At 40.0% G+C, this 26,676-nt stretch overlaps 1 protein-coding gene across 14 annotated transcripts in view; it reads right to left on the reverse strand.

Annotated features, from left to right (window-relative positions):
- The window catches only part of ROBO2 (roundabout guidance receptor 2), a 1,049,785-nt gene that overhangs the window by 317,076 nt on the left and 706,033 nt on the right, over positions 1–26,676 (reverse strand). The window lies entirely within an intron of this gene.

A 26,676-nucleotide genomic window follows, 5' to 3' on the forward strand; every position in this document is an offset into this window, starting at 1 on the left:
TGAATGTCCTCTAGTGCCTGAATTGCAAAGGGACAGTGGTGATGAGAAATGCAGGCGGTGGAGAGTCAGCCTCCATCAGTATTTTGGAGCTGAAGAAATTCCAACTTCTGTTCCTCACATGAAATGTAAAAATAACCGTCAGAAGACAGCAACATCCACATCAGATGTTCCTCACACAATTGTTATCAATTATCAATTGGTTGTGCAACATGGGCCACAATGATAAAATAGCCTAACTTATTTCTTGACTTGCTACTGCACAGCTTCTCAATTCTCCACTTCTTACTGAGAACTAAATATTAGATTACTTATCTACTGTGTCAGGCACTAACCACAAACCTTCCAAGGAGGAAGGCTCAAGTGACTGTCCCAAATCAAGAGGTGAAGACAACTGCTGCAAGATGACATCACCAGCTCAAAGCAGTCAGAACTGGAAAAACTGATTTGGCTGGTTTTTACCCTTTTTTTCAGTGTTGTTTCAAACTTCTCTACAGAGCTAAAATTATGTACTGGCAAACATGGCAGGTGTTTATTTTTAAATATTGCAGTAATTCCAGAAGACTGAGGATACTGACATAGGGCAAGGAACAAAGCAGCGAGATCTGTGCCACTCACGAGCAAACCTAAGATTGATGGTCCATTTAAACCCGAATTATAAGTAGCTTAGGCCCATTAATATTAATTAGGTCAAGACTAATAGGCTCTCATGAGTGGGCTGTTTAGCAGGTCAGAGGCAATGAAAAGGTGGTACACAATTTACTGCATAATGAAGTTTGCAGGCACATGGTACAGTCTCTACCACTGTAACTATGCACCTCATCCAAAGTCAGATTGCTAAAAACTTGTCAGACTGTTTACCTCCTCAGATAATACTTGAAACACCAAAATCCTATCTTAAATAAATTAATTTTAATAACAATGCTTCAAATTCCAGCCAGAGGAGAGCTTCAGCATATCTGAGAACATCAGGGTGGAGGTTTTGGGGCAGGAGGAACTGAGGAGCATCCATTGGTGTGGCCTCTCACATCCCTGCAGGCAGAATATTCCAGCTCCTTCTGGAATATTCTGGAATATTTCCTTTATAGAAAGAAAGGACACTCAGCTCACTTTTCACATGGATTCATTCACTGCTTGGCCTGTCATCTGTTACCCCATTAGGTGTTCCCTCGGCAGTACAGCTCATCACATGGATGTGTATCCAATCAAGGAGATCGCTTCTTGCACAAAGATCAAGTTCAAAGTTTTTCTAATTGCATAGGAACGCATTCTGATTGATAAAAACACATCTTTCACTAGAAATTTACAGAGCAGTCATACAAAGAGTATGTTGACTTTATTCGCAACCAATATCTTGACACAAGGGTGCAACGTTGTGCATTAAAAATATTTTTTTATTATTTTATTCTCATAAGTGGAGAGAATTTAAACCTCTCATCCTCTCATTCAATCATTTTCATCACAGGAAATCTGAATGTGTCTGAATACAACAGTGTATAGAAAAGCACTCTGCATTTATATTCCTATTCTTATTTGTAGTGCTCACAAAAGACAACACAGGCTCCTTCCATGGGCTAAATTTCTATCCTTGTGATATGTTATGAAACTCTTCCTGTTGCTGCTATTAAACCAAAACTGTGCAGAAGGGCTGCCCATCACATCCCCACCACTTAAACTCCACTTGAAATCTCAAAACAGCATTCAAGTGGAAGGAAAGTACAGCAGAGGCCAAGGGTGGGCTCTTTACAGAGGGATCAGTTTCAACCGTTGGCAAGAATAATAGGATTTAATCTGTAAAAATATGGCTCATATTGGGAATCTCTGTTATTTTTAATTTACCTGTGAATTTGATTGTTTTTACTTCGGGATCCCCCACCTGCTATTCTCCCCTTTTTCTCAAGTGGCATAATTTTCCAGAAGTACTGATCATCTCCTGTTGCAAAACAAACGCTTTAGAGATGCCTCAATTCAGACATGAAAAAATCAAGGGTTCCTCAAAAAAAAAAAAAAAAAAAAAAAGAAAGAAAAAAAAAGGAACACTTTATTTTATTACTGCCTGTGTATAACTGACTAAGTTGTACCTTTCACCCTGCACCGTGACATGCCTGCCTTCAAGTTACCTATCAGTGCTGGGCACAGCTCAGGAGCAGGAAGGACAAGAAGGTGCAGGTGTTGGTCCTCAGGCTCATGTGCACAAATTGAGTTCTCCCCCCTGGAATACTGTACATTTGAGTCAACTGAATAATGCAAAGAGACATGAAAGTTTTGAAAACCCAATCGCTAGCAGGGAAGGGGGGCACTACTCTTCCACCTCAGAGACTGGGGTGCCTAAGAAGGCAGCACTCTACACGTGCACCTGCAAAATGCACACTACCCCCCACATTATCCTTCTCATCATGACTATCTTCACAAAATATCCTCTTGGGCACTGATGTTTTGGCCCCAGCAGCCACACTATATGAATTCTGAAGAGTTGCAAGTGTGTATTGGCCTTCCCTACGTCACAGCCACAGAAGCTTTACAAGATGTATGGCGTTGGGCCTGCATCCAGCTGCTGAGTGCTGTGGTCACAGAGACACAACCTGAGAGATAAGAGTTTTAGTACAACCAATCTCTACATACTGAACATCTGAAACCGTAATGAGAATGCCTGTTGTGACACGATGTTTGCTGACACAATGGAAAATGATGATACCCTGTCAGTCACTGTGCTTGGAATCACTGCAGTCCACTACCAGATTTTGATGTTCTACTGGAAACACACCAGAATACATAAAATCACAACAGATTTGCATGGCACATTAACACATTGTGCACAAATGGGACTTCTTAAAATCCAAGCATCAGCATGTTGATGATACCAGGGCAAAAGATAACATTTTTTTTTTCCTGTTTCTTCAGTGCTAAATTTATCTAGGTCCCTGAGAAGCAGCTTTCTTAGCAAATCTATCTGTTCCAAATATCATAGAATATGATGCATGTGTACAGCCAGGAGTAAATCTTCCATTTCCTCTAGAGTCACTGTCTGTAATTCAGTCACAGAGCACCTTTCTGTCTACACCCCACAGGCAGGAGAAATACTTAATCTAATCATGCAGATTATGAAGCAGGTTTAAGACTACATGAGGCAATAACTGTTGGCAAGAGGTCCTGGCACATCCCCACTGATTTGACTGATTAGGCTACCTGGACATTCCATTTTCTCTTCTGAAAAGGTAGTTTCAGTTGGACACTGTGGTCGATGTGTCCTCAATACTTTGCAATACTTGCTGTGGGGCTTAAGTTCTGCTTAGGCAAAGGAATAAAAGCTGTGGTTCCCACAAGGAAGAAAAAACAAACCAAGTAAACCAAAAAACTCCACAAAACCAAACCAAACCAACCAACAAACAAACACAAAAAAGCACAAAACCAAACCAAGACAAAAGCTACACCCTCAATCTACTAGAGTAAAAAAAGTTATTTTCTTCACCACAAAAACATTGATGATTTACAAGAAAAGAATGAAGAAGTTGTTCTCTAATGCTCAGCACTTCTGCTGCACTGAACAGTGTTTAAGGATGACTTCAGTGGCTGCCCTTGCATTCTTTCCAGAGAAGGGCTCCATGGGCCAGAAGGCAGAATTGTGACCTGTCTGTACCTTGCTATACAGCTCAAATTTTCCTGATTCTAGAAGCACTGACTGTGCCACAGTTCTCTGAGAGATTTCAGTCAAACTGAGTCACCCTATGAAAGACCTACAACCTAAGGCAGCTCATTTAACCTTAGAAATAGTTACAGAATCAGCAGCACCAGGAGATCCAAGCTAGTGGGACCTTCCTGATGGGGAGATACCTTGGAGCAGTTTGAGTAACCTGAGTGGGCAAGAAAGAATGTGTGTGGAAAGCCCTGTGTGTCACAGAACTGCAAAGGAGGCACAGAAAGATGAGGATTGCTTAAGGAAGTTATAAAACATTAAATCAAGCAACATTTAACCCAATTTAACTTATGGATTTCATCTACACGTGCTCCAAAACAAACACAGCATTGAGAACTAAAGAGCTGTGAGAGTCATCAGTTCTTTACTGTTTCAAGCAGCAACATGCACGAAGTGACTCAATACAGGTCCCAGAATAGCAAAATATTTGAGCACAGACTTTTGTCAAAGTGTACCAGAGTGTAATTTGACCTTGTATTTTTTCCTCTGCCCACAGTGCCAGTTTTCTGAGTTCCCATTACACCTTCTCCCAGCCAGTGTCCTCCTGTCACCCGTGCTGCAGTTTTCTGGCTTCCTCGGTTTTGCCAGTGGAAGTGTTTGGGGACACGACAGAGCTGTGCCCCGAACTGCTGAAATAGTCCGGCAGTAAAGTAATCAACCAACCAGTTACCAACCCCCACACTGTGCTCTTATAGCCCTCAGCAACACGGGGTTGTTGAAGCAGCTTTACCACGAAGGACACTGTGCAGTCTCCACATCCAGAGAATGGAGTCCCACCAACAAAGTGGTAATCGTCCTCTTAAGGGAAGCATTTTGTTTTGTTTTGTTTTTTCTTAAGGGCCCTGCTAACTGAGATTACAGCACAATACCTCACCCATTTTATTGTAAACACGCCACTCTCACTCTAAAATTAGCCTTGAAGTATTTGTTGTCACAGGGTCACTGATATTTTGATAAACTCCCCTTGTTTTATATACATAGTCAATCACCCTTTCCACATGTAATGCAGGTCAACCAAAACCCGCTGCAAGTGTGATGACAGATCAGTCTTGAGGCTCCCTTATTTATAACTTCCTAAAGCTCGACTCCTTTAAGAAAGGCTTAGTTCTGCTTATCTGATCAAGGAGAGAGACTACAGACTTTGTTAGATGGCTGAGCCCCTTCCCAGCCAGCAACTGAAGTTAAGGTTTAATACGTGCAATGGACTCCTGAACACTCAGCACAAGATCATTTCATTATACACTGCTGTAAGAAAGGATTATTATGCATCAGTTATTTTGTAGTGTCTATTTGTATTGAAACACTATGAAGAAAGGCTATTTCCATTTTTAGAAGGGAAATCTCTCCTCAGAGTATTTTTCTTAAGGACATTAAGGGCAAATACACATTAATAAGACTTTTCCCCTCTCCTGCCCCACATAACCTCTCCTGAAGGTTCACTAGAAAATACGCTACAAAATATCCAGTACACTACTACTGCTCTAGTAAGACAGACATGTAATCAACAGAAGCAAATTAGTATGAACTACTACAAAGTACAAGTGCTGTCTACTGCAGAAAATACATTTATTCCAGTTCACTGTATGCAGTCAAAACTGGAGGTAAAATCCAGATGATCAGTAATTTCACAGTTGGCTGACTTCTCTCCTCTTTGATATTATTTGTAGAATCTTTCCTTGGCCTCTGAATGTGCGAGCAAAGTAATAATTCATTCATTTACTTGTGGGTAGGAGAAATTAAAATAGCTCATTTTATTGAAGATGCTGAATAGACAAGAAATACATATAACAATCTCTGAATCAAATTACCCAGATGTCATAAATTATGTTAAAAAATACTCGGGCATCTACAATGCTAGAACAATACAAACACGAAGCAAACCTGAGGAGTGTGGTTTAAGAAACCCAATAGTACTGAACATGAATAATCCTGGCTCTGGACTAACGAGGTCTGGATTTGCCCGAGGAATATTAAATAAAATCCTGGAAAACCTGGGAAAGTCTTTGTGTAGCTTATCAGGGTACCTGTTATACAAACAGCAAATATTTGCATAAAAGGTATGTCTGGGACTCCAATAGAAAATGTATTACTGAAAGTGAGATCTAACAGGCAAGTATTTTTGCATTTATACAGATGTTGGGTCCGTTGAATGGCTATGACACAAAACTGAACAATCCAAAGAAGTACGGAAGAATGTGCTACTACTTTTAAAAAACGTGAATAGCCCCACAAGTAATTGAATTATGTTGCATTTCCTGGGTAAAATCCATAACGGTGGTAAAGCCTTGACAGAGGGCGTTTTCACCCAACAAAGAGACCTGTGAAGAGTTGCCAAAGCAGCAGCACAGCTACAGGCACTGACACTCAAGGCTTAGCGGGAAAAGTTTGCAGCATAGATGACTTCAGTGGGAACTGGTTATCCAAGTCCATCTTATCCTTACAAAACTGTGACCCTTAGGCTGCATCTATATTCATGTTTTCCTTTAGAGCAGGAGGGCATTTGTGAAGCAAATTCCCCGCCGGCTCCTCCCCAGCGCGCACCGATTGCACTCACAAAGCCGGTTTGGAGCTCCTCAATTAGCTTGCTTTCAATGGGATTGTTTGAGGCTAAGAAAGTCTGCAGCAGGGAATTTCCTCTCACCCCTCCGTTCCAAACAACAGTTGTCCCGTTTTTTGAGGAAATCAGCCCTGGGTTTTGTTTTGCATTGAGTTTTTTGGTGGTGGTGGAGGAAGGGGGGGTGGGTTTTTGTTGTTTGGTTTTTTGGTTTTTTTTAGTAGATCACTTCATCAATGCATTATGCCTAAATGAATGGCCAAGACTGGCACTCTCAGCAATTCTTCCCGACATAAAGTGGTTACTCCTGTAGTATAAACAGCTTTCTAAGGAAACATGACCTGGAAGTTGAACTTGCTTACAAGAGGACTAAATCAATGCTCAAAAAGAGCAGCAGCTTCACATTCTGAAAAGTTGCCACTAGGCATCGTTTGCACATCTTGTAAGAAAAACAAAGTAGATCGCTGTGTGATGTATTTATGAACCTTTTAGGCATTTAGCGCTGAGAGACCTTTACGAGCTACCAGTTAAACATTCTGACTTTCTCCAACATGCACTCTCAGTAGGAGAACCCCAGAAAACAATCCCGGGGTGGTGGGGAGGCACCCAGCCGTTCGGATTCTCGGAAAGCCTCCTGCCAACAATGGACACATTCTTGAAAAGGGCTCTCTTCCAGCAGTTGTTAAATTCCTCCAAGGGGAACCTCTAGTGACGTGAACTTTCGGAGGGACACGCTCTGTGAGGTGAAGAGGGGAAACCATGGGGGACAATTGGCTTACAAACACATTAACTCAGTAATTTCTATAATTTCTGTAAAATCTGTAATTTCACTTGAGGCTGTGATTTACACAGATCTTCAGCCTTTACTTCTCAGCTGGACTCATTCCACACAAACAAATTATAACTATTCAAAGACAAACACTGAATAAGGCATCAAGCCGGGCATATGCGTTACTTTTAAACAAAAGAAATAAAGCCTTTAGATAAATAGATAAATAAGTAACTAAATAGAAGAAAAGACAGGCAGATGATTTTGATAGGTAGACAAAGATCGCTGCCGAGGGAATTCTTTTTCTTTGTAGCACGATAATTTAGTCTGATCTCGACTTGACAGGACGGGTGTTACATTACGGTCCTAACTTCACCCCTCTTTTGGTCTTTTTTTTTTTTTTTCCTTGCAAAAGAACCAGAAAAAAAATGCAAAAAGACACAGAAGAATTTCTCATAACAGCGTCTGATTCAGTAACAGCTACGACAACACGACGTGCTGTCAAAGGAAACCATCACATTCCTATACAAAGCCAAGCAAGCGCCTGAAGGGATCTGCCCACATGTCTGCAGCTTCCCTATTAGTGCCCTAGAGCAATCCAAGCGAGCTGCCAGCAAAGGCTCTAACTATATTTGATTAGTTTCGGGCCTTCATTTTTAGCGAGTCATCACCCTCTTAACGGCAGATGATGCCCTCTAGTTGGAATCAATGTGAGTGACCAGCTCACAATAGGCCGGATTAATGATGAAAAATGTGTAGTCAGCCTGGAGGGCTTTGGACATTTATCACCCACTGGGTCTGCCAAGCGGTGGGCTGCCCCCTGACTCATCAGGGTGACACCCACCCTGCCTTAAAGAGCGGGCTCTGGCGCTGTGATCCGGCTTAATGAGCCCCGGGTGAGAGAAGAGGCGGAGCACCGCCGCTTGGGGCATTTCCATCCTCCAGATAAACGCGGTCTGAAATGTCCTCCTTCATCCCCTCTACTGCAGACAGAGCACAGCAACTACCGCGAATCTTTCCAAACACAGTGTAAAGTCGCAGTTGGAAAGCAGAGAGTTAGTTGTTGGGATAGAAAACCCAGGCAATGGTCTGTGTGCAAATCTATACTGAAAAATTCCTCTTTGCCAATTCACCCAAGGAAAGCGACTTTCCGACAGGCAAGTGAAACCTCATTACAATTTCAGCAACATAATCAAAGGTGGGCAAGTAGATTTTGTGTCTGGTTCCTAAATATTCACCTCAGTTTTACATACCAGAGGACTAGTATCTCATTAAAGTAAGGGAATCTGCATCATAGACTGTAAACATCTTCCTCTAAATTTCCGATAATATGGAGTGTCTACAGTAACTCACACTAAACCAGAGATGCACCAGCCCCTACGTGAGTGCTGCTGCAAAAGTTATCCTTTCAGGTGTCTGAAAGGACACCACAGGGAGGGTAGGTTTGTGAATAAGGTAGGCAGAAACTGCAGAGGTGCTGGAAAAACGTATTTTCAGAAACAGCATCGTAGGGAAAACGAAGTGCAGTCAAAATATATATGATAGGGAGTTTCTCCTAGAAACCCAGTTAGGAACAATGACCTTAAGCTGAATTTTAAAAAATTAAATCACAGGCGTGAAATTAAGCATGGGGCGGATGAGAGATGTTCTAGTATGTAAAAAAATACTTAATCATGTGGTTAAATGCTTTTCTGTTGAGGCCTGATACCTCTCTATCTGTTCTGCATCGATTTATTTTCACAATCATCAAAGAATGTTCTGTCAAGAAAAAAGAATTAACGAAATGGACTTGTTACCACAACTAACAAGCCTGCTCAAGGCTCATCTCATTTTCAGAAGGAAATGATGGCTTTGTCCTCCATTCAAAAACTCTAAGTGCAATCATACTGGATTTTTTGAAAATTCTTAACTTTAAAGGAACAGACAGCCTTGGAAAAACAAGGCAAGATTTCCATATAAAGAATTTACCATCAATTCAGACAGTTTTCAGTGCTTGAAAAGAAGCAAATTATTATCTCAACTGACTTTTTCATTAAAAAAAAAGTATGTTTAAAAATCATACAAAAGCCTGCACATTAAATATGAAATGTCTGTAATCTTGCTTTCCATAGCAATCAGATCTGATGAAGTGCTTTGGTTTGGCAAATGTCCTAAAGACCCTAGAAAAACAGTCATTATGTTTTGAACATTTCAAGAAGATCTCTCTTCATATTTAATGAAGTTATTTTCTCTGCTACTACGAGAGACACAGCAGATCCCTGAATCACAAATTAAGGTTCAAATTGCTAATCATGCTTATTAAAAAAAAAAATACTCGCAAGATTAGTAACGTTATTAAGTTACAAAAGAGCTCGTTCAACCTAACTGCATCCAAATCTTTAATAGCTACCTTAGACCTCTTCTGCCATTCACAGCAGTCTCTCTCATGACAGCCATTCTAGATGCAGAAAGGAGGGAGGCATGCCCATTGTTTTGGGTTAAATTGCAGCCTTACCTCGTGCCAAAGAAGGAGCAACATCCCACCACAGTGCGATGGGAACAGCCCCGTGGTCAGGATGGGCTCTCTGAGGGTCCCCCCTTCCAGGACAGCCACACCTTGGTGTGCAAATACAAGAAGGGTCCTGTAGGGCACCATCCCACCACGGAAAACACACATGGCCTGAAAACCCTTTGGTAGGTTCAATGTAGTAGAACATCATTCCTTACAAAGTGCTACGTCATCTCCAATCCAGCAGTCCTGATAAATAGCCCTTTCTGTTTAGCTCATTTGAAAATGAAGAAGAATCATCTTAGTGCAGCCACCAATTCTACATGTAACATATCATGTTTTGAAATTATTTCATAAAAAAGGGAAACAATAAATTTGCTGCAAAATTAAATGAATGATCTAAAATTTTCTCACCTCTATCCATTTCCAATTGAATTCAGTACTCATTACATACTACAGATTTTGTTCTCAGGTAAGTCACTAACTTCTCTTCATTTATGTCATCTCTAAAACTTCCCAAAACTTTTGTTCAACTCATTGCTAAGGACATTTAAGCAAAGATCTTAGTCATTTCCACAGCTGTGCCTTGAATCATCAGGTCATCATCTTTCAAAAAGGAAAACATCATTTATAACTTTTACTGTCTTTGTTTAGCCCATTTGACCTATCACCTTATTAATATCACACTGGAAGAAATTTAAAGATGCACTCTAATTCTTATTAACAGGAACAAGGTTTCTTAAAAAACCCCACATATTCTGTTTATTTCTAAAGCTTAGTTAAAAAGCCTCACAGACATAATTTTGGGGTTTGCTCGGTGTTTTCTTTCTATTAACCATAAAAGGAACTGGTCATTGCCTGGAACTCCTGAAATTCTTCCAAGTACATGGAACTGTCAGAAATATGCAAGTATCATCTGTTTCCATAACTGAGCTTTATAAATTCTCCTTATTCCCTATTTCAATAATTTTTTTTTGTCCACATCTTCTAATTTTTCTTTGCCATGTAGTTGCTTTCTACTCACACCTATCTTTAGCCCACAAAATCTCGATAATCCTCGATTTCACCCAGGACAAGGGCACGACAAGGAGATGGCAGTAGTGGGGTTGTGTGTCAGCCTTTCCTCTCTGGAGGCCTTTCTCAAAAGAAAAAACACCTTTTCCAAAGGTGTGAAGTTATATTCCAACTCTGCTCCTCATCCAGAAATCCACCTGGTAAAGTTGCATTGCAAAGGCTCTCATTTTCTTGAGTTTATTCTTTTTTTTCCCCAAGTACTGTTGGTTGAAATTCTGGCACCGCTGAAATAAGTAAAAGTAGCATCTTCATTCACTGTACGCTTTACAGTGAAAGAAAAATAATGGATTATTTTAGATAGCAAAATGGGAAGTGCCATGCCCAAAGCTGAATACAGGGCATCTGCAGATGAAAAGTACAATTGAGCATCATGGCAAAGTCCTGGTCTGATCAAAACCTGTTTTTTTTTTCATTTTGGCCATTACAATTTACATCAATTAAGTTTATTTCACCATAAATTTTCTTATTTCTTTACAGCAAAAGAAAGCTTTTGTCAAACTCTCATTCCCTGCTAAAAAGGTAACCAGTTTGGGTTATTGTTTTATTATAAACCTAATTAAGTAGTTTCATCTTCACAGGCAGAAAAGACCTCCTATCGCTCCAACAGAGCCTCAGCCTGGGACATGACCAGAGTCAGCCAACTAAACAATTCACATCTGCCAGGAGGGGCAGAATCTGAGCAAGTCAGTTCTGTCAAAGAACCTGAAAATGAGTTGTGGCCACAGAATTAGACAAGAGATGCTGAGAGAACAGCGGAGCAATGAGGGAAACCTATGCTTTTTCAAGGATGAAGGATAATGTTTTCTCTGATACTAAGAAAAAAATAATAATAAAAAAAATCTTATCTGGTATAGCACATGGGACTGTGAATCCAGATATGTCCCCACTACTGCTTTTGTTCTAGTTCTTTCTTTTCTTCATACATATTCTAATTATTAAGCTTACAATGTTATGAACAGTGTCAAGTTGACATGCACAAAAAAAGAACGCTGTGCTTCCTATAAAGGAACGCTGAAGGTTAACTATGGCTTGGAACTCTGCACCTGACCTACACATGTTACAAGCATAAAAAGGCAATTTATTCCTCTCACTCGCACCTACCAAGAAGGTAAGGGATATGCACACTATTTACATGGCTCTGTAAAGAATACCTCCTTAGCTCCCAAATTAAAACTGAATCTTTATTCAGGGTTCCATTTTATTTTTTCTTTACTGCCCTTCACAAAGGGACTGACTGAAACATTTCTGTAATTAACTTTACCCCAGAGCAGACAAGGAGGACCTGTCCTCATTCACAATGAGAGGCATCTTTCCAGGAGGTCAATATATCTGAGGAATGAAGCATTACTGTTTTTACAATAAATAACCCCCAGCTCCAGCAGGAGGTGGGCAGGACAACCTTATTGCTGTCGGACACTTTTCAGGAGGATGGAAAAGGCAGTAAAATAAAACTATTTTGCTTTTTGTCAGTGCTCTGCTACCTCTCCTCAACTCATCCCTGCAGCACAGGGGGATCAACTCTTCACTGCTAGAAATGGACATGACCATTCCTGGAGAAAAGCAGCAATTGTCTCCTCTGCCTCCCTTTCCCGGGATGCCTTCCGATAGGTTTCAGGCAGGTCAGAGACCAAAGGCACATCTGGCAATAACACTCCTTCTTTCTGCTCAGATTTGTGCCCCTTGAGGATGGCCCCGTGTGCTACAGCAAACGTGGCAGTGTATACCTGCTGCACTCTGAGTGGAAATGATGACAGTCTGCCTGAGGAGCAGATAGAACTCTCCCCCTCCCACTCCTCCAGATGAATCGTGAGATAAAAGCTTAAAGAAAAAAAAGAAAGAGGCTAGTAGGTCAGGTTTTGTGTACTTTGCTTTCAGAATGATTATCCTTGTCTTAAGAAATTTCTGGTTGAATAAGCTACAAATCACAGCTCTAAGTGAAGCATTGTATGGCTGGGTAGTCACACTCCTTAACGTGTAACTTCACCCGCTGCAAATGAAACACAAAGTAGCTTTCAAAGCTGCACAATGACACAATTCTCCCATCTCTAGGATACTTCAATCCATTTTCATTTTATCATAAAAGTGCATTTGTGTTCAATTACTACACTTCTGCATTTATACCACTACTATAGAAATGTGTAAAGTGTTTCCTATAATATAAAAGAAAGATAACAGCTTGGACTTCCTTTATGCAAGTTTTGTACTACCTGGTCTGATTTAGTTACTGAACTATTTTGAAAAGATTGTGAGGAACAGTTGGCAAAATGGTGGAACCAATTATAACTTCATCCACATCTTCTTATATTCAAAACACTAGGAGTCACCAATCCTTGAAAACATGTCATACTCACTTGAAAAAAATACTTAAACCATTAATTTTAGCTATTTTGTAACAATTAAGCAAGTTAATCAAGAAACAGAGAAGCAAACCCCTGAAAAATTCACCCAGCACAGAAGAACACTGCATTTCTTATGACAGTTACTGCCCTTCTGAAACAATTTGCACATCCAGGAGGAAATAATACTGACAAGCAGCCCTGAAGCCTTGTGGCAGGAGAAGGAAACAGCCTGTGAGTAACCTTTTCCTGTGTATAAGGTCACCTGCTGATCTAATAGCAAAGATCATGGAATTACTTGCAGCAACAGTAATACTTGGTACCTCTTTTTGCTGCTGGTCTGTGGGATCTAAAAATATTTTTTGTTATGAGAAAGAAAATAAAAAAAAAAGGAGAAAATGCCTACAGCGGAGGTGGATTTCTCAAAAAAAAGGAAGCAGAAATTCAATGCCCAAGGCTTGCAATACAGTCATGCCTCCCTTGCCATGCCTACTAAACAAACTAAAACCATGAATTTTGTGGGTAGGAGGTTTTTTATATTTTTTTTAATATATTTTTGATAAGATCAATTACATGAAAAGCCATCTTGCAATGGGATCCTGTGTCTTCCAGGGCTTTGAAGAATCACTGCCTGAAATTGTTTTCTTACAGAAGGCTCCCTGAAAACACCAAGAGGGCTTACACAACCCAAGTCCAACTTTTACTGGATTTGCCACCAGAACAGACAATTTTTACAACACAGCCAAACCTTGATGACTAAGTTGTCTTTTGAGAAGACTCAGTGTCCTCGATAGGAAAATGTGAAAGATCTTTTTCACCAAAGAAGGAAGCTTTATATCACATCAGGTACCACCACATCAGACCCACAGCAACTGACTGTGAAATCCAAGCTCGGCTAAAATCACTGGCAGCCAACCCTGTGTGCTTCAAGGGGCACAGGATTTTGCTCAGAGACAAAAATTATTAAAAGTAATACTGCTACTAATACTACTACTAATGTTAAGAATAAACATTATTCACTTTTTATGGTCAGAGATAATAAAAGCAACCAACAATATTCAGAGAGTGCAAAGCAAGAAATGTTTGGTACTGCTACCTAATCTGACATCTTGAATATATAGACAGCTAAGCTATACCTTTTTCTCTTCTTTTTCTTTTCAACTGAAATATCCAAAGGTATGATAATTAGGCTCAGTTAAAAGAGTTAGAAAGCTCCTGTGGACACATTTAAATCACTTTGAACAAAGTTTATTTGGACTTGATAGAAGTGATTACACAGAAATTAACCTAAATCTACCCGAGAACTGTGCCTCCAGAGGATCCATGCTGAGATGCACCAGTTTGAATTAAAATCACTGAAAAATTTTATGGGTAAACAAAGTAATTGCTTGGACACACAAGAATTTGTGAGAAAAGTATGTGTTAGACTACTCTAGTTCTTAAGGCTTTAAGTGTGGTTTTAAACTTTTGCAACAGTGAAGTCATTTACATGGGTTTAACTTTATATAGTCTGATTTCTTATACTGAAGTCTTTAAGATATCTACAATGTTTTATTATAGTTATGACAAGCAAGCCAGCACACAATTTTACTAGGCAAACCCTTGTATTCTAAATATACTACTATTGTCATTATGGCCTCGTTAAGACCATTGACAATCTACAATATTGTTATTCATTGTTTTTCATTGCAAGCTTTGTTGTTACTTTAAATTCTACAAACCTCTTGTTTAATGAAATCTTAAAGACTCCTATATAAGAATTAATTCTACAACAATGTACTCCAATGGCATGGAGAAGCTTTTTTCTCTTTCAGGCAAACCAAGTTAATGATGCAATTTCATCTTCATCACTATATTGCCTATCATTTGTTGAGGGGGGGGGGAGGGGGCAGGGCATGTTCACACAAAGGGACAATTCAGAAAACATTCTGTAATGCAAACGTGTCACTGTGTGCATAAAAGAAACTTCTATCACATGTTATTGATCCGGGCAAGTCAGAATTATGTTTCTTCAATCTTCAGTTGGCTTTTGGCCTCCCCGGTAAATTATAAAAGAATACAGTTATAATCCTGTTTCCCTTTTAGTCCTTTCTACACTCATTACAGCTAGAAGCAATTACCATGCCAGAGGCTTTACTCTTTGAACTATGTACCTAATTTTTAATTCAGGTAAACAATATTAAAGCCATAAATACAAACTCACTCCCATCTGCAGGCTCACTTCAAAAAAGAATGAATGTCTGCAGTATAGGGACTTTAAAATCCGATGGTACAAAATGGGAAAACCTCATTTGCAGATCATTTTCTCAAACAGATTTTCAACAGTTAATGTGCTCCTTACTTTGTACTCATCAGGATAACATGAGATACTACCTTTGTGCACTGTAAACAAAACAAATCATTACAGAAACCTCTTTATTAAAGCAGGGCCCTGGAGGGATTAAGAACTCTTAGAAACACTGTACAACCACACATTGCCAGTCCTGTGATTTAGAACTGTAACCATTATAAGCATCTCTGATAGCATTTTTATACTCTCTCACATGAAAATTCCCACAATACTTCCACAGTGGAGATGACAATGACAAAAGTCATTTTTTCCCCCTGTGTCAAAAGGCTGATGCAGAGTTTTGTTGGTGAACAAAACGCAACAGTTCAGTGTTTACTGACAAAAATATTTCAAGCTACTACACTATCAGATCTGATAGACAGAGAAGCAAATATGCCATCTGTATGAATAATGCAAAGTCATCACCAAAACCACTACAGATACAAGACAAGAAACCAGTATCTCAGTGAACATGCTGATTCCACACTTAACAGGCTCATTGATGACTGCTTTTTGGTTGTGGGTTTGTAGGGGTTTTTTTTGCCCTTTAAGGAAATTAAAATCCTCACAGTTTCCAGTCTACCAAGCACTGAAAGAAAGCTAAATTACTTGCTGATTTTAGATTTTGCAAAGTGGGCTGATGTAATCTGTGCAGGGAGGAAAAAAAATACACACTTTACAATTAATGCCATTGTCTCTTGAGATGCAGGTGTGTTGCCCAGTGATATGGATGCCTCTGGAGTAATTATTCTTTACACCAATCTTAACAAGCAGGATCCTAATTACCAACAGGCATTTGGGCACAGGGTTGTTTGGACAGATTTAATACAATTCACTAAGGTGAGTTTGCAAAAAGTAGCCCTGTAGAACAGCAGTTTTCTTTATGCCATGAGTTAAGCCACTGTCAGAAAGGATTAAAAGAAAATTGGCAGCACCTTCAGTAGAGCTTGAGTAGCTGTCTTCATGGTTGCTACATTTCAATGTGTTTTATATGAATTGGAAATTTTAGCACAGTTTTTACCCTGCAATTACTTGTAGAAGGTAACTAATCCAACTAATCTTTATTTACATGAGACACCACAAAAATCCCACTTGGTGTTTCAAAGGTGCTGATTTACAGGGGAGAGGGGAAAGGGAGCAAAGTGCCAAGTCTGGTACCACTTTGTGGTACCACTGTCAATCCAGCCCGGCCTGCAAGCTTCTAGTTTTGCACCCCGAGGGGCATGAACACAGATGTGCATCCTTTCCCCAGCCACAGCACAGCTGCCTCCAGCCCAGTATCACTGCAGTTCCTTCCTTGGCTGTGATTTTCCTCATGGCTATCACCTCTGGAGGACTCAGGAGTTTTCCCACGGGAAGCCCCACTGCTCTGTGACTGGTTCTGTTCAGCTCCTGCCACTGGAGCCGTTCTGCTCTGGGCTTTCATCTTAGATCTCACAGGTTTGAGCCAGACCATGTTACCCCTGTCTGCATGGGAGTCCTCCAAGGAAAACACAGGTGCACCAGGAAGTGGTTTCACGGTTCAAAGCTGACACGATTCCCCCCCAGGGACAGATCCAAAGCCCGTGAAAAACAGGGGATTTCTTTTCCCCCTGAAGTTCAACAGAGTCTGAATCAGAGTCAATGTGGAATTCAGCCTACACCTCAGGGCTGCAGTGAGGCAGCACTGCCACAAGCCCTGAGGGTTTTGGTAAAGTCCTCTTGTTATTCAATCCCTTGTAGCATCAATTCTCAGGATTCAGACCAAATCCCAATTTATGATCTGCCTACCTAAAAAAGAACCTCCTATAGGTTCAGTTTACTAAGTACACATATACACATCCTGTACACACGCACTTCACTTTGAATTCAGCTGTGTGTCGTTGACAAGTGAATTTTAGTGACTGGCAAGAATATTTCATAAAGTAAATCTTGTGGAAAACATAAAAAATAACCAAACAAACAGCAACAACAACAAAAATAAACAAACAAAAAACAACCAGGAAAAACCCCTTGCATTGCCTAATAATAAAGCTGTCTAGTTACACATTTCTTGCCTGTCACTACTTACCAACCAAATCTTCAGATGAACTAGCAGGTTTTCTTCAGCAGTTTTTCAGTGCTTTAGCCTATCCCTTGATAAGCATGTATTTGTTGAAACACAAGCAGACCTACAACTTCATTGTGAAACACAGCTGAAGTTTCTTCTAGAAAAAAAGCAGGATCCTGACCAGAGCACAGTATGGCAACAAAAGCAAAAGCAGAAAATGTCAAAAGCAGCCTAAGTACACTAAGTTTAAAGTGTTGGTGACAAAAACTGATCTCCAATCCATTACAAGCAAAATATGAAGGTCTCCTGCATTACTTCAGCTCTACTCCTCTTCCCTGTAGGCCCAGTTCATCAAGTATGCATATAATTAATGCTCAGCCATTCAATTAAGTCTTATTACAAGCATCAACTGTCATAAAGTACACAAAATGACCCATTTGGTAAAATGAAAAATCATACACCGGCAAAGTCCAGCAAGCTGGAAGAAATCTCTCCATCTGAAGTGATGTTTCAGCCTGTGATTTTTGAGCCTGGAGAAAATACAACGATCCATCACATGTCACTCATGCTGGCAGTGGCCTGAAAAGGTTAACAGAGACCAGTCATCGCTGCCCACCCCCAGTGGCACTTTTGACGTTGCCAATCCTCTCAGAGTGTACTACAGCAAACGTTCTCTTAGTTTCCCCCAGACCACAGAGGCTTCTGAATACAACTTTGTGTATCATTTACTCATTTACTCTCCACCCAAATCTCTTCAGGAACGCCCTCGTTACACATTCATTACAGCATTCATGGCCTAAAAGCCTCTAGATTTGGTACCATGTTCTGTGCACTGAGCAGAGCTTTCCATGAAGTCCACCTCAACTGCTTTCAGGACTTCTGTCCACATTTTTCTGGAGGATGATCACAGCACGACAGTTTCCCGTATGCCAGACAAAATCTGGGGAGACATCCTGCTTTGATTCTTCCCCTTACATCTATTTTGATAAATTATTCAGTGCTCAAGTGCCGTTCTGGCTTAATTAATTTAATTAAATCATTACACTGAGCAGCTATAAGAGCCTGAATACATCTGCATGATTTTAATATCCCTTACACTAGCTCAGGGATATTCTGTTTTGAGGAAAACATTGCCCTCCAGCAAAATGAGGAACAGCATCCCTTCATCTCAGCAGCAGCACGGTGGTACTGGTTAGTCCGTGGCTGCTCTGGTGGATCACTGGGCACAAGCCCTCTCTTCATTGGACCCACCTGTCAGCAGAAATAAGATCAGACAACCCACCCGCCCTGCTGCTGGGAACATTAGTGTGATAGCCAAGCTCAGATGAACCTCTACAGCAAATGGGGAAATTAAATGCATTTTCTCCCAGGAGCCACAACTCTGGATGGGCTTTGTCAGGGCCAGTTTATACTAAATTATGCAAAAGGACACAGAGATACAGGTAATTACACCCCCCCCCCATAGTTCTTGCCTTCATATCAGGAAATATTCCCAAGAACAGACAAAATAAGACTTGTGTGCACTTCCTTAAATTAATTTCCTTTCTTGTTTCCACTAAATATTCCTTTTCCTACATCAGCACCTCCAGAATGGCTCAGGACTTTTGTTCTCAAGTTTGTGCACTTGAAAATCTGTCCTTTCCAATTCTCCACCTCTGATGAGTGTTCAACAACCTGAACAAGCCTTTTACTTTGAACTCATGTCATTTTGCTCTTCTGGCCCACCCAGAGCTTCTGGGAGCCTCTCCTGGATTTTACATCTCTTCCAAAGTAACTCTGAAAAGCCCATAGGAGTCACAATTCACACAAAACATGAAAATAAGCATCATCCTCCATGAAACATGACTGTTTCTGCATTTGAATGGTTTCAAAGTACACAAAAATAACAGACCAAAGACTCACATGCTGCACAAACCTCTTTTTTTTCAAATTTTGGATAAATACAGGAAAAGTCATTTAAGAGTTATGCCAACCAACTAGACAGAGGGTGACTATTTTCCCATGCTGGAAGGGCTTGAGCATTTCTAAAGGCAGACAGAGGTTATCAGCAGACTCACAGGAGGGCTGACAAAATTGACCTCCTCAGGAACAACCTCACTGAGTGGTTAGGGTAGTTTAAGCCTCAACAGAACCCCTCGAGTGGCTACGTAATTTTACAAATATTTTCCAATCCAGACTGCCTTTAGCTAAAGCAGGATCAAACACAAATCCCACAGTGCTTATCCACTTGTACAGTTAGTCAGAATTCATAGGTTACACGCAGATTCCTCAACTTTCCCATGGAACAGGAGTAGAAACTCGATTAATTCTCATGCAACAGAAATTACAATATGGGAGAAAGCAACTCCTCACAAGCCTAATGCTAAGAGAGGACATCTTTAGAGAGACTGGCCAACTGAAATCAAACTGGTCAGGTTCCTCAACAGATGCCACTTGACCTCCTCTGGAAGATTTAAACCACAGTTTGGGTTAGTGATGATTTGGGGAACTGTTTGCTTTGTCCATGGTATGACTCCTTCCTACTGTAATAATTTACAGTTTGGATATTTCATTGCACAGAAGATCCAGGTCACCACTGGATATGAGAAACACATGGTGTGAATGCATGAAACACCAAGAAGTGAAAAACCTCATATCCCTTATCTCCTAAACCAACTCCAACTTTATACAAAATCTCTTTATTTTGAACCAGTGGCCGTACAATAGGATGAGATTTCTCTCACAGGCACCTGAACGAACCAATTTCTCGGAAGCAGAATCATACTGAAGTTGTACAAATGCAGTCCTGAAAGATTTTTAAAAATTACTTCAGTTACAGTTCTCCCTCCTCTCCTGTATTTTGTTTTTCTTTCCTATTTGCTGGCTTACACTTGAAGCTGCAAACCACATATCCCTGTGAATGTGCCTAGTAACTTTCTAGAGTAAAAAAAAAAAAAAAGAATCTAAATTAATTCACTGCATGACTGAATCTAAAAAGCTAACAGCATCGATAAAGCACTATCAGTAAGAAATCTGTCAAAGCAAAGAGGAGGAGGCTGGCAAAAGAGCTCTGGCCCTGTGAACTGCTTGCCCTTGGCAACTGGAGCAACGTGGACTCCCAGCTGTGAGACTACACCAGTGAATAGATGTTCCTTTCCAGGTAGGACACGATGAAGAATTGAGACTTTTCCCTGACTTGGAAAATTAATACTGTGATTTAGTCACCAGGTAAATATCATAAATACCTTTAAAAAAAAAAAAAATCACCCATCAAAGTCTTATCAGATTGCCTTGAGTTACAGATTAAAAAAAAACTAACAATCCTTATCAAGTTGCTGCTAAAACAAAGCTTTACTGCTGAAAAGCCATCAGAGAGTTACCCTTTTGTGGTGCTGCATCCTCCTAACAAGTGGTTTGCTAGTAAACATAAGATTAAATGTTCTCTCTAGATCTCATCAACACTAAACACAAGGCTGAAATGTCCATGGCTCACTTCCAGGCAGCAAATTAGAGAGTAATCTGCGGTGTTACTCCAAACAAGGCCTGATGCTTTTATCGACTGCATCACCATCTCATGCAAAACCTAATGTTCGGTCAATAGCTCTCGTTGGAGGGGAGCCACTAACTCACTGTTGCTGTCAGTATCCCTTATCTCATTACAAATGGACTGCAGTCAGAGCAACTCTATCTGCTCAGCACAGTCCGACTCAGCTGCAACTTTCCAGCACGGACTGACCTACACACGCTGCTGCTCTGCAGCTCTCAGGGCCCGCTCCCTCTCCAGTTCCCTTCCACTACTCTTTCAGTGAACTATTTGTGTGCAAAACATGTAGTTATTCAAAACCACCACTTCAGTAACAGCAAGGGGAAGTAACAGTTTCAGAACCTCTGGAAACACCCTGCATAAGGACAGTTCATCCAAGTTATAAGCAAAGTAGATACTGATTCACTCTACAGAAGCTGAAATAGGGCAGGCAGGTGAGGTGCACATTTTCATCTGCTTTATAAGTGCTCTGTGGTATGGGTAAAGCCAACACACAGATTTGCTGTACATAAAATGCCACACTTTTAGCTGTCTCCCAGCCAAGACAGCGTGTCTCAAATTGTATAGGCTAAATCTGACCTCAGATAAGGCTGAGATTCAAAGGTGGCAAAACGTATCACAGTGCTGAGCATTTCTTCGACTAATGTTTGATATCCCCCACAGGTGGAAGCTGCTGCTTTAGGGGAAGGTGTGCCCTTTAGAGAAGGAAAACAGGAGTCAGAGCTGATGGGAGAAAGCCTCCGTAAGCACAGAGCTTACCTTTGCTTAGAATGCCAGTTGTTCACTCTCCACTTTTCTTTTCGTTTTACCACTACTGGAATCCATTTCCCTTCACTCAGAAGGTACCACACAGAACTCCCTCGCAAGAGACAAGTACTTAAGACTTGTCTTTCAACAAATAAACACGAGTTGCAAATTCCCTTTCAAAACAGAAAGAGAAGCAAACGTTTACAGAAGTGAGTAACTTAAACCCAGCTTAAGCCGAGAGAGCTTAAGTTTCCGAGGTTTCACATGGGAGACAAGAGTCCTCTGTTTCCAGCGTCCCTGAGGAGATACTTCAACCTCTCAGCTGAGCTACAATAAGGATGTAGGAGCTTGCCTAAGTCCCCACAGCTGGGTCAGACCCTCAACCAGAACAGGGTTGTGGGGGATTGACCCCAGCTGAATGCCAGGTGCCCACCAAAGCTGCTCCATCCCTGCCCTCCTCAGCTGGATAGGGGAGAGAAAATACAACGAACCGCTCTTGGATCGAGATAAAGGCAGGGAGAGTTCACTCAGCAGTTACTGTCACAGACCAAACAGACTCAACATGGGGAAATTACTTTAATTAGAGCATGGTAACCAGAAATAAAAATTAAGTCATGAAACATCTTTCTGCCACTCATTCCTTCTTCCCAGGCTCATCTTCAATCCCAATTTTCTCTACTTTTGCTGTAGCCTCGCAGCTACCAAAATCTTGCCACGCAAACCCAATACAGTTCTAGATCCTTGTTTTTCCTCTCAACACATTCAAGAGTCCTTAATGTGCAGGGAAAAGACCAAAAACTAGTGATGAAGCTCAGAACTCTTTTGAAGAAAAGCCAAAGCTGGTCAAACAGCTACACATTTCCAAAGTGCTAAAGGCATCTGGAAAGTTTTAAGTGAAATATGGAATTAGACGACTTTGAGAAGGAAAATGTTGTTCAGTGGCTAACAAGTTTTACTGATCTTCGTCTACGTGTAATGGTGACAGGTACAAAGGAAAGTGCTGGTATCAGAGAACACCAGTGAAGAAGCAGGCACAACAGGGATAAAACAAGAGAAGAAAAAAATATGATGAATGTCTTACAATTGATATGAATTTTTTCCACTAATCCTTCTGGGGCTTACGAAAACTCACAGCTGGGAAAGTAAAATCATGGTGAATCATCAGAGAATCAAAGCTACTGAGTTTGTTGTACAGAGCCCCTGTTTGCAATATGTGTAATTATACGATGCTATTGGCTCATCAGAGGAAACAAAATCAAACAAACAAAACGAAAATGAATTTTAAAAAGACAACTGAATTAATTTGGAAAGTTCCATACTATCTTTGCCTTTTTAAACATTGCTGAAACTTAAGAGATTAGTCAGTGAAAAGGCTAAGTAGAGATGACTGCCTAAATATTTATGAGCCAGTATTTTAACGAAGAAAGAAAGCAGCATTAGCTGTGGAGATGTCCTAATAAACTCAGTGAACCAGGGAAGTGGAGTCCATTTGCTGAATCATGATTTCAGCAAATTCAGGTCAAAGATACCGTGGCCTCTCTTCTCCTAAAGCTGACCAGAAACAAAGGCAGAAGAACAGACTTTGATTCACTAATTCAGAAAGCACAGTAGCCTGGAATTCTGCCTTTTCCCAGTGTTTGTGTGCTGTCAGATGAGCTGTTCAGGTAATGTAACATTCCCTTAAGGTGCATTCTCTGCCACTACACTTCCAACATGAATAAGAAAAAAGGAAGATAACAAACTTAACAGACTTTCAACTCACCAGGACATTTATTTACAAACAAAGGATCAGTGCCAAGAAAAGAGCAAAGGGAAATCATAGATGGCAAGAGCAGGCACTGAGCCCAGGCTTCCAGAACTGTGATACAGCCACAAGTAGATTAAACAGAGTTTATGATGTGCTCAGTCAGTCTCACACTGAGATCTTTACAGAAAACCACCAGTTAATACTGTGGCTATTAAATATTTTGTGACTCTGATAACAAACTAACTGTATAATTCACCTGGCTACAGTTATACTATTTTTTTCTACTTTAATAGCTAGGACTTCACATAAGGCCAGTTTCCCTGTTACTTGGATAACCATGACTTAAAAAGGGATGTTCTCCATTATCATCACTCTGTCTTATTTACCCACAAAATTGCTGACAAAAGATGAAAAGAAAGAGATGCTTTCTGCACCATGCAGGCTAATATAGTCCCTGTCCTCCACTTGTTAGACAGTGAAAAATTTTAATCTCAATTTTAGCATTATAGAATCAGAATACAAGAGTGACTTAGTCAAAGCCTGAGAATTATGAAAAGGTCTGACAGAATTTAAGGAACTGAAATTCAAATTACCCCTTTACCTCACATACACAAGCTTATGGTCCTGAGGCACAGATCCCAGTGCAAAGTATTTGAGAGCAAGACAGACATGTACATTTTCTTGGGTAGCTCAGCAAAACACTTCCTCCATCAGACTTAATGCAGATACACTGAGGTTAATCCTGTTTTGCTGCATAATGCACAGACTGGTTTTGTCATGCTGTTATAATATTAAAAATCTTGCTTCTCCATTTAGTGACGGATTTCTAATCTGCAAAGCATTAAAAGATCTTTCTGTAAAGGAAAAGACTGTGGGCATTCAGACTTACCCATAAACCTCTATTAAACTTCACTAATCAACTGAACAATAGGAAAAACCTAAAGGCCATTTTCAGAAACCTAACCAAGTCAGTCACAAATACATGGCACGTTATCTACATATGAGCACACTTTACTGTTCTGTTGGGGATGGGGGTTGTAGAAAGCTAAGCACAAGGCTGCTGCAGCAAATTTAAGAAGGATTTCAAAATTCAGCCAAAAAACCCTGAAACATCCATTCCATTTAATGCCTAAACCATTACCAAGTACCTAATTAAATAGACAGCAACAGGTAAAAATATGTTATATCCATGTACTTTAAAAACTACACAGGCAAAACAAATCCTTTTTTCAGTCTAGCGAGTTCTGCTTCTACCTCAACATAAGCATCAAATACCATTTTTTTAATAAAAGAGATTAATAAATACTAGACCTTGTAATTATTTTAGTTGAAGTTTTTTATGAAAAATAATCTGGTGCTTAAAAAAAAAAAGTAAATGTGATTCTCTTCTTTTGATATCAATGTGCAGTAACACTGTGGTACAATACATAATGTTTTATCTCCCTTGTCTGGATATGGCAAAACTCAAATCCTTCCCAAAGACAAAATGTCAGCGAGCCTGAAACACCTCAGTCATGAGTGTTCCAGCCACGCATCTGCACACTTATTTTTTCAAGGACAGTTTTCTGACAGTTATCTGATAAAGAACTTCCTATACACATTTTGGGGCCTCAGCTATTTCTGCCCAAATTACAGATTTCTTTGCTACCACACACTGTGAAAAAAATATACTTTATATCAATATTGGAGGCACGATTTCACTCCCAAGCCACTCTTCCATTATTACATGTGCATCCTTCTTTCACTCACTGATACCTTGTATTTGAAAACAGGTATTAAAGGCTGGCTTCACATTCTGAGGCTTGGTTAAGAACCTGGCCAGCCCACAGAAAATAGAAATCTGAAGGGTCACCATTAATTTTGGAATCAAACTGCTGACTAAAAAGGAACAGTGTTATTATATTATAAATGACTGTTGAGATTTGCTGTGATCACAAGAGATAAGAGGAAGCATCTAGATTTGAGAATAATTCCTCTCGCTTTCTCTCTCTGTGGGTTTTCTTTTCTATGTACAGGCAGATTAAAAAAAGAGAAAACTCTTCTGTGACCTACAAAAACTGATGAGAGAACTTAAGGCAAGTATATTATTAAACAACAGTTAACTTAAAAAAAGGTGCCTTTCAGCAGCTATCCCAGATGATGTGGATGGAAAAATATTTTTATTGAATTTTTGTTCTCTTGTTTTTCCCTGATATCTAAACCCCCCATTTTTGCTCTTACTCTATATGCATAGGTTAGAAACCTTTCTTGCTCAGAGATTTCTTTCTCATAAAGCCTCTATTTTCAATTTTCAAGAGAATTGGAACAGGAGGAAGAAAAGCTTTCCCCTGCTGACACATTCACCTGCAGCAGAATTTCCAGCAGTAGGAAAATGATGCTTCCTAATACATAGGATGGGTTACAACATAAACCTTTTAGAGACAGAGATGATTTTTGGCTGTTAACACAATGGAGGAAGGTTCTGTTTAAAAAAAAAAAAAAAAAAAGGAATAAAAGGAAAAAACACACCAACCCTGTGGAAAGGTCTTTTGTTACTTTTCAAACCAAATAAAGAAAATCATGCAGATGTTTCTGAAGTCAGCTACATGACTGCAGAGAATAAAAACCCTCCTGTCTCAAACAGGTGTAATGACAGGAAGGTGAACTTCTTAACCAGAGCCTCTTCAGGTAACAGGCATGTGCAATGAATGGGCAATAAACAAGTAATCAGTCATCTTCTTTGAAAACTATTACTTTGGTGAGAAAGCAACTAGTCCCCCACAACAGCTCAACTTTTCTTCTAGAAGTGTTGCCTCAAGTCCTGCTAATGAACTGAACAAGTGTTAATTCAAAATTAATGATTTAAAGGATTTCAAGAGCCAAGGGAAGGGCTGAGAGGAACAATAACACAGATGATCTTAGAAACCAAAGGTGTTCCTTGGAGAGCCTGCAAAGTCATTTCTAGGAGCTAAACTGCACTGAAGGAGTGGAGATGAAAATGGGAGGTCTCAAACGTTCTGATTACTTTGAAAACTTGCAACTGTAAATGTAATCTATCTTAGGAAAAAAATGTATTCAAGAAGAAAGGTGCAGATCCGTGTCTCAGGCTGTGTTTTGTGACACCCAAAGGGTAAGAGCACATCTAACGTAGAGATCTACTGAGTGACTAAACAATTGATGTACAATTTGTAAGGATAGCAATTTTGCCTGTCAGTTAAGTGGAAAAATATTACAAGTCCTATTTCAGCTTGGGAAATCTTACAGAATCCCTACATATTTTACTTTTCAAATTATTTGTAAGCTCCACTTAGACCACATGAAGAAAAACTCATTTGGACTAATCCTTTTGAGACACTAATTGTCCAATTTTCAGCAGTTTGACCATGTAAAGTTTTTCTGGACTATTTAGT

The sequence above is a fragment of the Myiozetetes cayanensis genome, unplaced genomic scaffold (genome assembly GCF_022539395.1).
Source record: "Myiozetetes cayanensis isolate MyiCay16 unplaced genomic scaffold, myiCay2020 scf5-8, whole genome shotgun sequence".
Lineage (NCBI taxonomy): Eukaryota > Metazoa > Chordata > Aves > Passeriformes > Tyrannidae > Myiozetetes > Myiozetetes cayanensis.